The 13026-nt window shown below is 47.7% G+C and overlaps 1 long non-coding RNA gene across 1 annotated transcript; it reads right to left on the bottom strand.

Annotated features, from left to right (window-relative positions):
• Positions 1-270: 270 nt before the first annotated feature.
• Positions 271-12972, bottom strand: LOC120372191. Its single transcript, XR_005584778.1, has 3 exons — positions 12800-12972; positions 3731-3993; positions 271-784 (listed from the first exon to the last, which is right to left on the bottom strand). It is a non-coding gene; the product is annotated as an uncharacterized LOC120372191 (long non-coding RNA).
• Positions 12973-13026: the final 54 nt, after the last annotated feature.

Consider the following 13026-nt stretch of genomic DNA (forward strand, 5'->3'; position numbering starts at 1 on the left):
CAGAAGGGATCTGTGGTTTGAAGAGCTGCAGGAGGTTGTAAGTTTCATTCCTGAAGACCCCTGCATGCAGTTAGCTGACACTTTTAGTGCGTGTGTGTATCTGCTGTGAATTGTTACACCAACAACTCCCCTACAATTCAAGTGCCCTTAGGCTGTGTGAACATATAAGAAGTTATTCGTGTACATTTATTCAAATAAGATTCCTGAGGTCACTTTGATGTTACTTGTGATCTTTTAAATTTATTTTCCACAAATGCTCATATGGGGGCATTTTTGTTCAGGAGAAATATTCTCTGAAAGCAAGAGACACATGTGCCTTTGTGTGCATGTGGCAGTGAGTTGTATGAGTCCTTGTAGAAGGGTTATACCAAAACCCCCAATGGAAGTAACTTCTTCAAGCACCTCCTCCACCATTAATAAAAGTTTCATTCATCCAAACTAGGGACAGAAACAAACTCATGTGACTAAGGTGACCAATCACACAGTACCAATAATGAATGATGAGTCGTTGAGTGTATACAGCAAATATTCTGCAAGCAGAATTGGGCTGAGACAGGGTCCCAGGAAAAACACATTTCAAATCACAAAGAATTTCATTAAAAAATCACAGCTCGCAAATGGGAAAAGTGAAATTCATCAGATACATTATTTGTTCTCCCAGGTCCAGGTGAAGAGGCTGAAGTTACTTGTGCGTGCTCCCTCTCTCTCTGAAGTGCAATAGCTAACGGATACCTCAGTCACAGTCCTTAGCTAATCTTTCCTTCATGCACATGCTGCTGTCATCCTATAAAAAGGGAAGGGGAGAGATGGGAGCTGCTGTCTGTATGATTGAAAACTAATTCCTTGCATCACTCAAAGCATCCTCCAGGCTCAGGTATGGCTGTTCCTTGCTTGGAGAAAGCCCCAACTCTGCAGTCAGTCGCTGGGTGGTCTGCCTCTTAATTACAGGGTTAATGTGATGTTACTATCAGGAGAAGTTTCTTAACCTGATAATAAGTAGGAAGCAGCTGTAGCTTGGGAAATGTAATAATTGCACAGCGGAGCGATCTAATTATAAGGTGTGTATCAACTGCCTCCATGTTTACTTAGTGGAGCACGAATTCCCTCCAAAGCAGCAGCCACAGCACACTCCATTTCTCGCAAGGCAGAGTAACTGTAAGGGGGAAGCCAATTCGTGGTGGGGAAGGCAAGTCATAGCTTGTTTCTCTTGGGGCCTACATGCTAGGGCTTGAACTGAGGCTAGAACTGACTTTGTACCCAGGAGAGATTTGTCCTGTGTATACTCCCCTGGCAGCACCCAACCAGCAGCTAGACCTCACTATATAATTTCAGCTGGGGCGTTAGAAAGCAGTAGGGATGGGAACCTGCCTTATCCAGGATCTGTGAGCCCAGCACAGAGAGCTTCAGACTTGGACCAGGAGCCCAACTCAGGTTCCTGCCAGTGCACAGCTGAGCATCAACCAGATTGCTGGACCTGCAATCTGCACAGCACTCCCACTAGGATGGGGAGTTGAAGCAGATGCTGCCACACACCACTGTGCACAGCCCTGACAAGGGGCCAGCCTCTAGGACTGCATGATATTTCCCATACATTTCATGCACATCTTATCATTGACATGATAGGATAGGGGTAGGCAACCTATGGCACACGTGCCGAAGGCGGCATGCAAGCTGATTTTCAGTGGCACTCACACTGCCCAAGTCCTGGCCACCGGTCCGGGTGGCCCTGAATTTTAATTTAATTTAATTTTAAATGAAGCTTCTTAAACATTTTTAAAACCTTATTTACTTTATATACAACAATAGTTTAGTTATATATTATAGACTTATAGAAAGAGCCCTTCTAAAAACGTTAAAATGTATTACTGGCACACGAAACCTTAAATCAGAGTGAATAAATGAAGACTCGGCACAGCACTTCTGAAAAGTTGCCGACCCCTGTGCTAGGGGCTCTGCCAGTTGCTAGGGTGCCACACTGGCATCATGTATGTGTCTTGAATTACATCAGTACATGGAGCACTCAGCACCAAGCACCATATTCTCTACTAAGAGTCAAGCCATGATATGTGACCTATGTCATCTATGGCAAGGATGCTCCCTTCCTCTTGACCTGACTGCCAGAGGCTGCTTTAGACAGGTAGAAAGTTTGAAGGCAAAGCCATGCCAGGATCCAGGGGATGGAGCTGATGGATGGCAACAAGGCCTAGCAAATGTGAATTTACACTTAGACCTTACAGCGCTCTGGCATGGCTGGCTGAGAGACATGGGCCTGGGAAACCATTCCCACTCCTGGGAGGGAGTGTTGTGTAGTGGTTCATGCAGGAGACAGGAATAAAACCAAGGAGCCCTGTCAACTTAATGCTACCTCTGATTCACTGTGCGATTTGGACCAAGCGCCTTAGCGGATATGTCTACACTGCACAGGCTAAACCCCAGTTGGTGCCAAAGCCCCCTTCTGTCCACACACAAATCATTCTGACTCAGGCTAGCCAGCACTCAAGAACCAGGTTCTAGGATCCTGTTGGAGGCAGGAGATAGGGGAGATCAGAGCGTGAGTCCCATTCTAACTCAGCTCCAAGCTCTGCCATTCTGTACGGTAGATGCAGGACAAGTCAGATGGGCTGCGTAGTGCAGAGTGGAGGCATTAGCATGGCTGTGAGACCCAGGTCCAGCAATTGTAACGCCAGCTTTACAGTGCAGTGTGGATGCTCAGGCACAGGCTTGGAGACACCAAGTTCACAAGCCCGGGTCCCACAGTGTGCGGTGTAGTCACACTCTCTCGTGCCTCAATGTAGGGATTTGTAAAATGAGGATAATAAAATCCTTCTCTCCCTGCCAGGGAGATTGTGAAACTCCGTTAATGCATGTCACGTGCTTTGAATTATTCAGGTGAAAGGCTACAAGGCAGGGCAAGGGGTTATTATTGGTCTAGCAAGGGCAGCTCGTCTGCCGCACAAACCTCCATGCATCTCCCACGCAGAGAACATCTGCATCAACATGCTCCCTCCATCATTGTGCTGCTGTGTCTCCCTGTCTTTCCCTTGGCTCCTCTGCTCACAACCCTGCCTGCCAAGCCTTGCTCCTCAAACACCTGCCTCTGAGCAGCCCTTGCCGATGATCCAGGCTCTCTCTCCCTGCCTCTCAGGCAGTACCTTGCGCAGTCCCAGCCAGCTGCTGGAAAGAGCAGCGTGTTCATTGGTGAAGTATTTCCAGTAAGTGCCCTGTTTCATTACACAGCCCTCTCTTCTGTCTCCTGGAGCAGGGCCTGTGTGTGTAACCTCTTTGTTCTCGCATGAGATCAATGGACAGTGGAGCAAGAATTACCGCTTAACCTTTTCAGCGGAACAAAAGGTGAAAGCAAGAGTGGGAGGAGGGGAGGCTCGTGTCTTCACTAGCTCCAGAGAGCCAGGAATGGCTGCCTAGTGCAGTCTTTTTGCTAGCAGCTCGGCTCTTCTCCTCGACAGAGATGACCCAGCCTGTGGAACTCACTGTCACAGGAGAGTGTCCCCATTAGCAGAGTCTCCCACTAGGGAGCCAGATTCTCAGTTTGTGTCCTGCACATTAGTAAGGCTGGGACTCCAACTGAGACAAAACACAGCCTCTCCCTAGGGTGGCTAGATAGCAAGTGTAAAAAATTGAGACTGGGGTGGGGGGTAATAGGCACCTATATAAGAAAAAGCCCCAAATACTGGTACTGTCCCTATAAAAACGGAACATCTGGTCACCCTACCTTTCCCTGGCTGAGATGGTAGGAGCCATGCATGGACAGACTCTCTTGGTTGGGTTTCCTCCTTCTGGGCTAGCTGATCTGGTCTCATCTGGGAGCATCCCCCTGCTGGCCAACTTGATTGGAGCTACACTGAGATGGTTTGAGCGAGGAGCTGTCTTCTCTGGCTGAGTCAGTGGGAGCAGCACGGAGCTGCTCTTGGCTGGAAGTCTGTTTTAAAGGCGTTGCATCCCCAAATGAAATGGTGCAGGTGTGTGTGACTGTCTCTGGGCAGGAGAGGAAAAGGCAGCATGTGATTATTACAAAGTTAAGACTTAAAAGTCAACAGTGCTCCAGTCAGCACAGTGCCTCTGGCTGTCAAACTGGGAACCAGACCTTAGTAACTTAGTGCTGTGCATGCCAAAGGGGACGTACTTCAAAATGTGATCGAGTCCCTTTCTCATTCCTTCTACTCCTCCCCCATTCCATCGGTGACAGTCACAGGGAAATCCTAGGCTGCGACTGAACGAGATTCTGATACTGAGAACCTCTCCAAAACCAGGACATGTTCCTGACTTGGGACAAAACTGAGAAGCACATTCAGGAATGGTTCTCTCCCTGACAGAATTGTGTAGTGAGGGGAGGTCATCATGCCATGACTCAGTGGGGAAATAAACCTGAAACTAAAACAGGGCTGGGCCAAGCCTGACTGTCCTACTCTCGTCTCACCTCTAGATTTCTTCTCCTCTCTTGCCTTCCTCACATTCCCAGGAGCTCCCTATGGAGGACATTTATTAGCATGTCTTTACTGAGTCCTGGCTCTTCCATTTCAGGAGCAAACATAGATCTGTCTTTATGGCTTATGTCTGAAAGCTTCTTGGGCTTCCCACCAGAATCTCAGCTCTGCCTGCAGTGGCTCTCAAATAATACCAGCTTTTATATAGAGCTTTTCATCCACAAATCTTAAAGCTCGTTACAAAGGAGCTCAGTATCACTGTCATCCCCATGTTATAGATGGGGAAACTGAGGCACCAAAGTGGTGAAGTGACTTGCCCAGGGCCACCCAGCAAGCCAGTGGAAGACCTGGGAATATAAGCCAGATCCCTGAGACCCAGCCCAGTGTTCTAACTACTAGGCCACACTGCCTCTATATCCAGTTCTCCAAATGCTATTACTTCTCTTATTCATCTCCATCCCTCCCCATATGAGCTACTGTCCAGTGGAAGTATTAGTATTAGGGCTTGTATCTTCTGTAGAGTAATCACTAATCAGGACAATAGAATTGTTTACACCCAAGCAGGTCTGCTATTCTAGCCATTAGACAGCAGAATGAACATGTCATTAACATATTATGCACTCCTTCTCTCTGGTTACACAAAGCTGGTTTTTAGACACCCGGGATTCACATGAATTCCTTTACATGCACACGGTTCCTGTGCTCACATGCATGCACAGAGAAGTGCCCAGATATGTACACTCACATACGTCTTGAGATGCAGACACAAAGGCCCAGCCTGCACTTGAGGCATACTTCTAGGGTTCACTGCCTGCGCAATCTTTGCAAATGTCTCTTTGATCCTTAATAATTACTCTGTGCTAATGACTTTGTGATGTAATGAATCGAACAAGACGAATGGGAAAGGCTGAGTGGAACTCTTAACTCTCCCATCTCAGGTCCTTCTGTCAAGATCTGTCAGCAGCTCCCCCATCTTCCCATGCTGGGAAATGTCTTGTGGGTCAACTAGGAAGTTGAGCAGCACCAGTTATTCAAGACATTGTCATTCCCTGCAATGCACAATCCACGTGGCTCTTCTACCGGACAAGATTTTCCGCCCTCTGCCCTCCCACTCATTGCCCAGATTAGAAGAGGAAGTTCTACTCCCCAGGTACCACTTCATGAGATGCAACTCCCCTCCTTCCAGCACTGGGAGCTTTCCATCTTGGTGATGGCAGGTAAAGAAGGTGTCAGGTCAGTTTGGAACAACACTGTGGTCTTTCCCCGACCCTGCCCCACTGCTCATTTCCTCTGAGGTTATATGTGAAAAATGCCGAATCTCTTGACAATCCCCTTGCACTTGGCTGTGTTTGGTACAGATTCTGCGTAGTTGGGTCATGTAGGTAACCTAGGAGAGGTTGCTCGAACACTCCTTTTCATTCATTGATGGAAGATGAGGATTCTGTGTCAGTGCCCCCTCTACACCTGAACTAAGAACTACTGCCTGGTCCTGTGAACTCCAGGGGCTCCTTTCTGGGTCTCAATGCAGTATCAGGAAGGATAATACAAATACGAAGGAGCAAAAGAAGATGAGAAAACAGAAGGATAAGCTGTGTGTGTAAACTGTCAACATGTGATACAACAGAGACGCGTGTGGCATAAATACCCAGACGGAGAGAGGGATGCATTGATAAATAGGGTTGGCATGAGGAGGGGGAGGAAATGAGAGTACAGAGAAAGTCAGGGTGCTGGACTGAGACGGGGAGGGGACAGAGACACAAGGAGGGTTAAGGGGATTGGAGTGGGGGGGGCTGGATAAGGGGGCATCAAGCAATGTTGTCAGAGTAGAGATTAAATCTACAGTGATGTGTTCGGAGTGGGGCCAGACGGGAGCCATTTCCCTACAAAAGCAGTGACACCATTATTCAAAATTCTGAGGTGTCTGAAATGAAAATTGTTGTGGCTTTGAATGTCCTGTCAATGCTAAGGAACTGGGCAGGGAATAGCACAAATTGCCTGTCATTTATGTTTTAAGAATATTTAACAATGAGGCAGCAGGCCATTGCAGGGCTGGGGGCAGGGCCGGGGGCAGGGCGGTCGCCTAGGGCACTGGCATTTCGGGGGCGCCATTTTCTTCGTCAGTGACCATGGTGGCCAGATCTTTGGCTGCCCTGGTTGCCATTGGCATTTAGGCAGAGGGAGTTGGGGCAGGGGAGCGTGGGGAGGGCCGCCTGCAGCAAGTAAGGGGGGGGCACGCAGAGGAACTCCCTGCCCCAGCTTACCCCTGTCCCGTCTCCTCCCCGAACACGCTGTTGCTGCTTCACTTCTCCTGCTTCCCAGGCTTGTAGCGCCTAAGCTGATTGGCGCCGCAAGCCTGGGAGGTGGGAGAAGTGAAGCGGCCACGGCGTGCTCGGGGTGCTCGTGTGCGGAGCAGGGGTGAGCGGGGGCAGGGGGGGTGCCTCAGGGCGGAGGGGGGGAGCTGCTGCAGGGGGGTGGTGCCTCAGGGTGGAGGGGGGAGCTGCAGCGGGGGGGGTGTGTGCCTCAGGGCAGGGGTGCGGGGGAGGAGGAGGGCGCAAGGTAGAAGTTTCGCCTAGGGCACGAAACATCCTTGCACCGGCCCTGGCTGGGGGCGTGAAAGCACTTGGGAGGCTCTGGTTGGGAGAGGCCTCTGGAACAATAGGTTCCCCCATGGAGGGGCTGTGACAGGGCAGTGCAGGCCCAATCTCTCTTTGACCATCCTCTCTCCTCCCACTCCTCCGCTCACATGCATGCAGGTATCAGTCACTCTAAGCCAGTCCTGCATCTCCCCTTGTGCAGAAAGAGCTGAGGTCCATCCGTCTCTCTCTCATGCACACAGGAACGGGCCTGATGCACAGGGTAGCAGGTAGGGGGAGGAGGTTAGACTTCATCATATGGAGCTTCCCGCTTGTCCCAGCAGGGGCATTCATTTGGAAGTGGGTCCTATCACACACAAAGTTTCTCCAGTCTGCTGCCTCTCCTGTTCCAAGGCAGAGCACAGCAGTGTTCCTGGTGCATTAGCACTGAGCTCTGGGCAAGGACTTTATCAGGATAGATAGAGATGGGGCAGGTTGCTCTGCGTGGAGGGGAATTGCTCCACATTAGAAAAGTCAGTGTTTCTGCAAAGGTAGCTAGGAATCAAGCCCTGATGATGGGGAATCAGACCCAAGTGATGAGGAATTGGGCATGGGTGGCAGAATGTATTCCTCAAGGATGGTATCAACTGCACAGCTTATGCACACCACAAACAGCACCTTCTCCTGCTCCTCACCCTGCTAGCTGAAAAGCAGACATGGAAATGGAAAGGAAAACATGTTTGCAAATGTTCATGCTGCTAGATCAATGTGGGTGGATTAGCAAAGCCGTTCAGCTGCTCAGTGCTGTTTCTGTGCCATGACCATGGCGCATGGAGTACAGCACAGTCCAACAGCTCCACTAATCTACCAGCCAAACCGCTTCGTAAGTAAATCAATCTCTGCCGCGTGGATCCACGGGAGGGCCAGTTGCTCTTGATCCGTTCACTCCGAGCCACACTTGAGTGAGTAACAAATGTCAGGTTCCCAAGGTCCATTGCTCGCTTGGGGGAACAAGGGCAGGGGTAGGAGCAGATTAGAGGCTGCTTTCAGACAGTGTAATGAGCAAGAAGTTAATCTCAAATAAAGACACATAGAGCTCCCCACACCTGCCAGGAGGAATTGCTGTTGGATGGGATGTTAGCTCACTACCATCCTAAAGCGGAGTAGAGTTGGAGTAGAGATCAGCCTCTGGACACTCTCTTCCAGCCTTTTGGATGTACTGTTCTCTCTTTACATCATGAATGCTTTATAAAACTGTCTTTGCAATGCAAGTTGCATCATAACAATTAATAATTAATTACCCACATTTTAACTGGAGCTTTTTTTTCTTCTTACCTTTACTAAAACAATTGACTTCAAATATACAGAGGATTCTGATAGCCTTTGTCCATTCCGAAGGGAATTGGTCTATCCTAGGAATGGTTTCTATGTATTATAGACAGTGCAGGTAGAGCCTCCTATAGTTAAGGTGGCCTGACCCATCCCGTTATAAGACACTGTTTTCAGCTGTTTATAACTTTGTTAAACATTAACCATTTAGGCTGAAATTTTCCATGCTGGGTGTCTGCCTTAGGCGGATTTAGTTTTGAAACTTTCATTCATTTGGCAGCTAATATCTCCAGCAATTCTGTCCGGTGGAGCATTCTCCCCTCACAACCTTGGTGAGCTGACTGCATGTTTACCATCCCCACAGAACAAATGGAACAGATTCCAGTCCAGGGTTGCAGGTCTTTCCCTGTAACTGCTCCCCCTGTCTGCCAGGGGCTGCTGTGGTGCTGGGCACAGTAACTGGGAGCAGAAAGACTGTGTCTCTGGGGGTTGGCTAGGAACAGGATGGGTAGCAGCAGAAATAAATCTGATCATGTAATTAAAGACTGTATCATAATACATATGCAGAGGGGGGCCAAAATAAGATTGCAAAGCAACCTTAATTCCAGATTTTCCCAATTTTTGTGGGCTTGACCTTTAAACCTTAGCATTCCTTTACTGTAATTTTTGGGGTGTAATATAAATTGCACCATCATCATAGGTCTTGTCTACACTGGGAATTTCTCCTGATTGCAGCAACCAATGGGCAGCTTCAGTGCACATCTTAGCTTTCCTTCTCTACACCTGAGGTTTGCACCAGCGCAATTATGATTGCTGGAACTGGGGCAAATTCCCAATGTAGACAAGGCCTGAGGATCTCAAACATGATTATTCCCAGTGCTAAAATTTCAATATTGGGTTCTTAAAGTTAATCAACTAAATCCCTGTTTAGGTACCTAAGTACTCAGCCTGATTTTCAGAAGTGCTCTGCACCCACAGCTGCCATTGACTTCAGTAGGAGTTGTGGATGCTCAGCATCTCAGAAAATTAGGCCATTTATTTGGCTGCCCAAAGAAGGATAAAACGGCGGGAATTCCAAAAGCACCTCAAGGCTGGTCTACATGGCAACTCAGCGCACAGCGAGTGCACGGTGTGAATGCATAGTGCACTAGCTTGCCGCATGTGACGGAGCGATTCTGGCGGGACCCAACTGAGAGTGCCAAATCAGGACCAATTGCTCAAACAGGGCAGTCACAGCCCTAGGCTTGCTGCACACCTCAGTGCAAACAAGCCAGCTCAGACATTTAGGACTTTGGTCTCATGTCACTGGCTAACCACAAGTCACACAAGCATCTCTTTAGACACTCCAGTTCCCAGCATCACCACCATTGCATTGGCCTATGTGAATGGTTATGAAAACCAACACCCCAATAAAAGAAAAAGGTTCTCTCGATCCCAAAGGACCAAGCCCCAGACCCAGGTCAATATACACATCAGATCTTACCCACAAATCACGCTGTTGCCAATCCTTTAGAATCTAAAATCTAAAGGTTTATTTACAAAGGGGAAAAGGTAGAGATGAGAGGTAGAATTGGTTAAATGGAGTCAATTACATACAGTAATGGCAAAGTTCTTAGTTCAGGCTTGCAGCAGTGATGGAGTAAACTGCAGGTTCAACTTAAGTCTCTGGAGAACATCCCCCGCTGGGATGGATCGGTCAGTCCCTTTGTGCAGAGCTTCAGTTTGTGGCAAAGTCCCTCCAGAGGTATGAAGCAGGATTGAAGACAAGATGGAGATGATGCATCAGCCTTATATAGGCTTTTCCATGTGTAAGAATCTCTTTGTCCACACTGTGGAAAATTACAGCCAAAATGGAGTCTGCAGTCACATGGACAAGTCTCTGCATACTTTGCTGAGTCACAAGGCGTGTCTGCCTTCTCTCCATGGGTCAATTGTGTAGCTGATGGTCCTTAATGGGCCATCAAGCCAGCTAGGCAGGGCTAACACCAGCTTGTCTGGGATATTTCCCAGAAGCAGAGCATAATACAAAATACAGATAGTACAGAGCCAATACTTATAACTTCAACTACAAAATGATACACAGACATACAGACAGCATAATCATAACCAGCAACCCAGAACCTGGTCTTAGACACCTTATATGACCCCCTTCACTTAAGATTTGGTGCCACTACAGGACCTTGGTTGCAACACATGTTCTATATGGTCCCAATTTATATCAATAACGTCACACCGCACATTAAGTCATTGTGTGTTCTCCCAGTCAGTTGGTGGAGGGAGTACTCTAGTGCAGTGTAGATCTACATTCTGGCTTGCTGCACACTAGATCTCAGTGTAGAGAAGCCCTCAGTGATTTAGGAGCACAAGTCCCATGTCACTGAGGCAGTTTTGAAAATCACACCCTAAACATCTAACTTTATACATCGAATTTCAAACATTTTGGCCTATGTGACTGGAAGAAGCTTCCATTTTCCTCTCTGTAAGGAAGGAAGTTGCATGCTACAGAAACCAATCAATTAAATTTCACAATTAAATCAATTAAATTTCACCAATTAGGTAGGAGAGTGCAATGATCTTTTTACAAATGCAGAAACTGAGATGCAGAAAGGGAAAGTGACTTGCCTCAGGTCATGTAGCAACTCTGACCGAGTCAAAAAATGGAAGCTAGAAGTTGTGACTCTCAGTTAGGGCTGGCTCCAGGCACCAGTGCAGGAAGCAGGTGCTTGGGGCGGCCAACAGAAAGGGGCAGCACATCCTGGTCTTCGGTGGCGGGTCCCTCAGTCCCTCTCAGATGGAAGGACCGTCCGCCGAATTGCCGCCGATGAAGTGGCATGGTAGAGCTGCCACCGAAGTGTCACTGATAGTGGCTTTATCTTTCTTTTTTTTTTCTTCGCCGCTTGGGGTGGCAAAAAAGCTAGAGCCGGCCCTGCTCTCAATGCCCCTGTTCTAACTGCTAGACAACTCTCCCCTTGTAGAATCAGAATTCCTGATTCCCAATTCCTGCTCCAACCACTAGGTACACTTCCTGTGATGGACTCTGCCGAGATGATTCAAGTCATCTGATTTGCTAATGTACATGGACATTGTGCTCTGCACAGATGTATTCTTACAAAAAGAGAAAGTCCATGTGTCCATTATGCTTTGTTGTTCATTTCCATCTTATAACTACAATTGTAACCACCTCAATGCACAAAATTTCTCAAGGTAAATGATTGACTTTGTCCTTTAGGTTCATTTCAGGACATCAACTACTCCCAGTCAGTCATTAATCACAGGCAATTATTGCTTATGTAATGGCCGTTCTATCTTGCCTTTCAGCCTCAAAATTCCTCACACTACCCCCTCTCCTTGGAAGCAGATAATAATCATCCAGTAATACACTCTGCCTGGTGTAGCCATATATATATATATAAACAACCTTTAAGGGGCCATAATATCATCCCAGCCATTCTCAGGAAATGCACCAAGTGTTAAAAGCTTAATGGACAGCAGTGGAACTGATTTAAGTGAGTTGTCTGCAGACCAGATAGAATGTGGGGGCGAGGGAATCAGGGAGAGCAAGAGAACAACAATTTAGAGGGATATGGAGATGCTGCCTCTGGAGCAGGTAATGAATAAGAATGAACACATTGAAACACCAGGCTGCTTCCAGAACACTGCTCTGGCTCGCGCTCCGGAACCCACTTTAATTTTATGCTGTCGTTACTTGTCCTATCTTCAAAAAACCAAAGATTTAGAATGGCATGTTCAATTAAACAGGCTGCTTGGTTCTCTTGTGCTCTCATTCTCCTCATCCATAGGAGATCTTAACAATGCAGTTAAACCTTTGCATGCAAATATGGTCACATGAATGGATCCCCTGAGGGATGTATCTACAAGGTGCTAGACATGGCCTGATGAGGTGTGTGCTACAGGGCTGGGCAATCTCACTCTCTGATGCGGTCAGGTTTTTCGTTGTAACGCAGTTACCCTGTACAATCACACACCCTGTTTTAGCCCCCCAGGTCTAGCATTCAGGAAAAGGAAGGTTAGTGCAGCAAGGGAGGTTATCTTAAGTGACAAAGAAGGGAAGGTAGGCCAGGTGTCTTCCTGGGATCCGGGCAGTTATTTGTTTGGCCAAGGACAGAGGTACCAAATGGGAGTGTAAGGAGGTCTACATCTTGTAGATGACAGATTGAAGTGTGGGAGGAGGATGGCTGGTGCTTCAGTGCTATGGTGTCAGGTGTATTAAAATCCTGACAGGGAGATAGGTGGATAGAGAAAGAGAGAGATGATGGATTGATGATATGAAAGATTTTCAGCCAATAAGGGTAGATGTTATTCAGAGGCTGGGAGTGGGATCCTAGGAGAACTGCAAGATAATGAGCCAATTACAATGTTTGGCTTGGTCCTTGGATTCTCCTTTGGACCCCCTTTCTCCCTTCCCATCTACCTCACCCCTGCATTAAAGCTTACCTGTGCCAAAGATGTGACTCCCTAGGGAGTCATTTAATGCTACTTTGAGTCCTAGCTCCACCAGGAGAGACGCGTACCCTTTTTCCTCCTTCCAGCTGGACATCACCCAACCTGGAATCCATACAATGGTCCCAATTGGCCTAGACCCTGTAAATCCATATTCAGAACAAGAGTCATACATTTCTTTCAGGCCTCATGATGTCACAATGTCCTGCCTTTATTCCATG

The sequence above is a fragment of the Mauremys reevesii genome, linkage group 9, assembly GCF_016161935.1.
Source record: "Mauremys reevesii isolate NIE-2019 linkage group 9, ASM1616193v1, whole genome shotgun sequence".
Lineage (NCBI taxonomy): Eukaryota > Metazoa > Chordata > Testudines > Geoemydidae > Mauremys > Mauremys reevesii.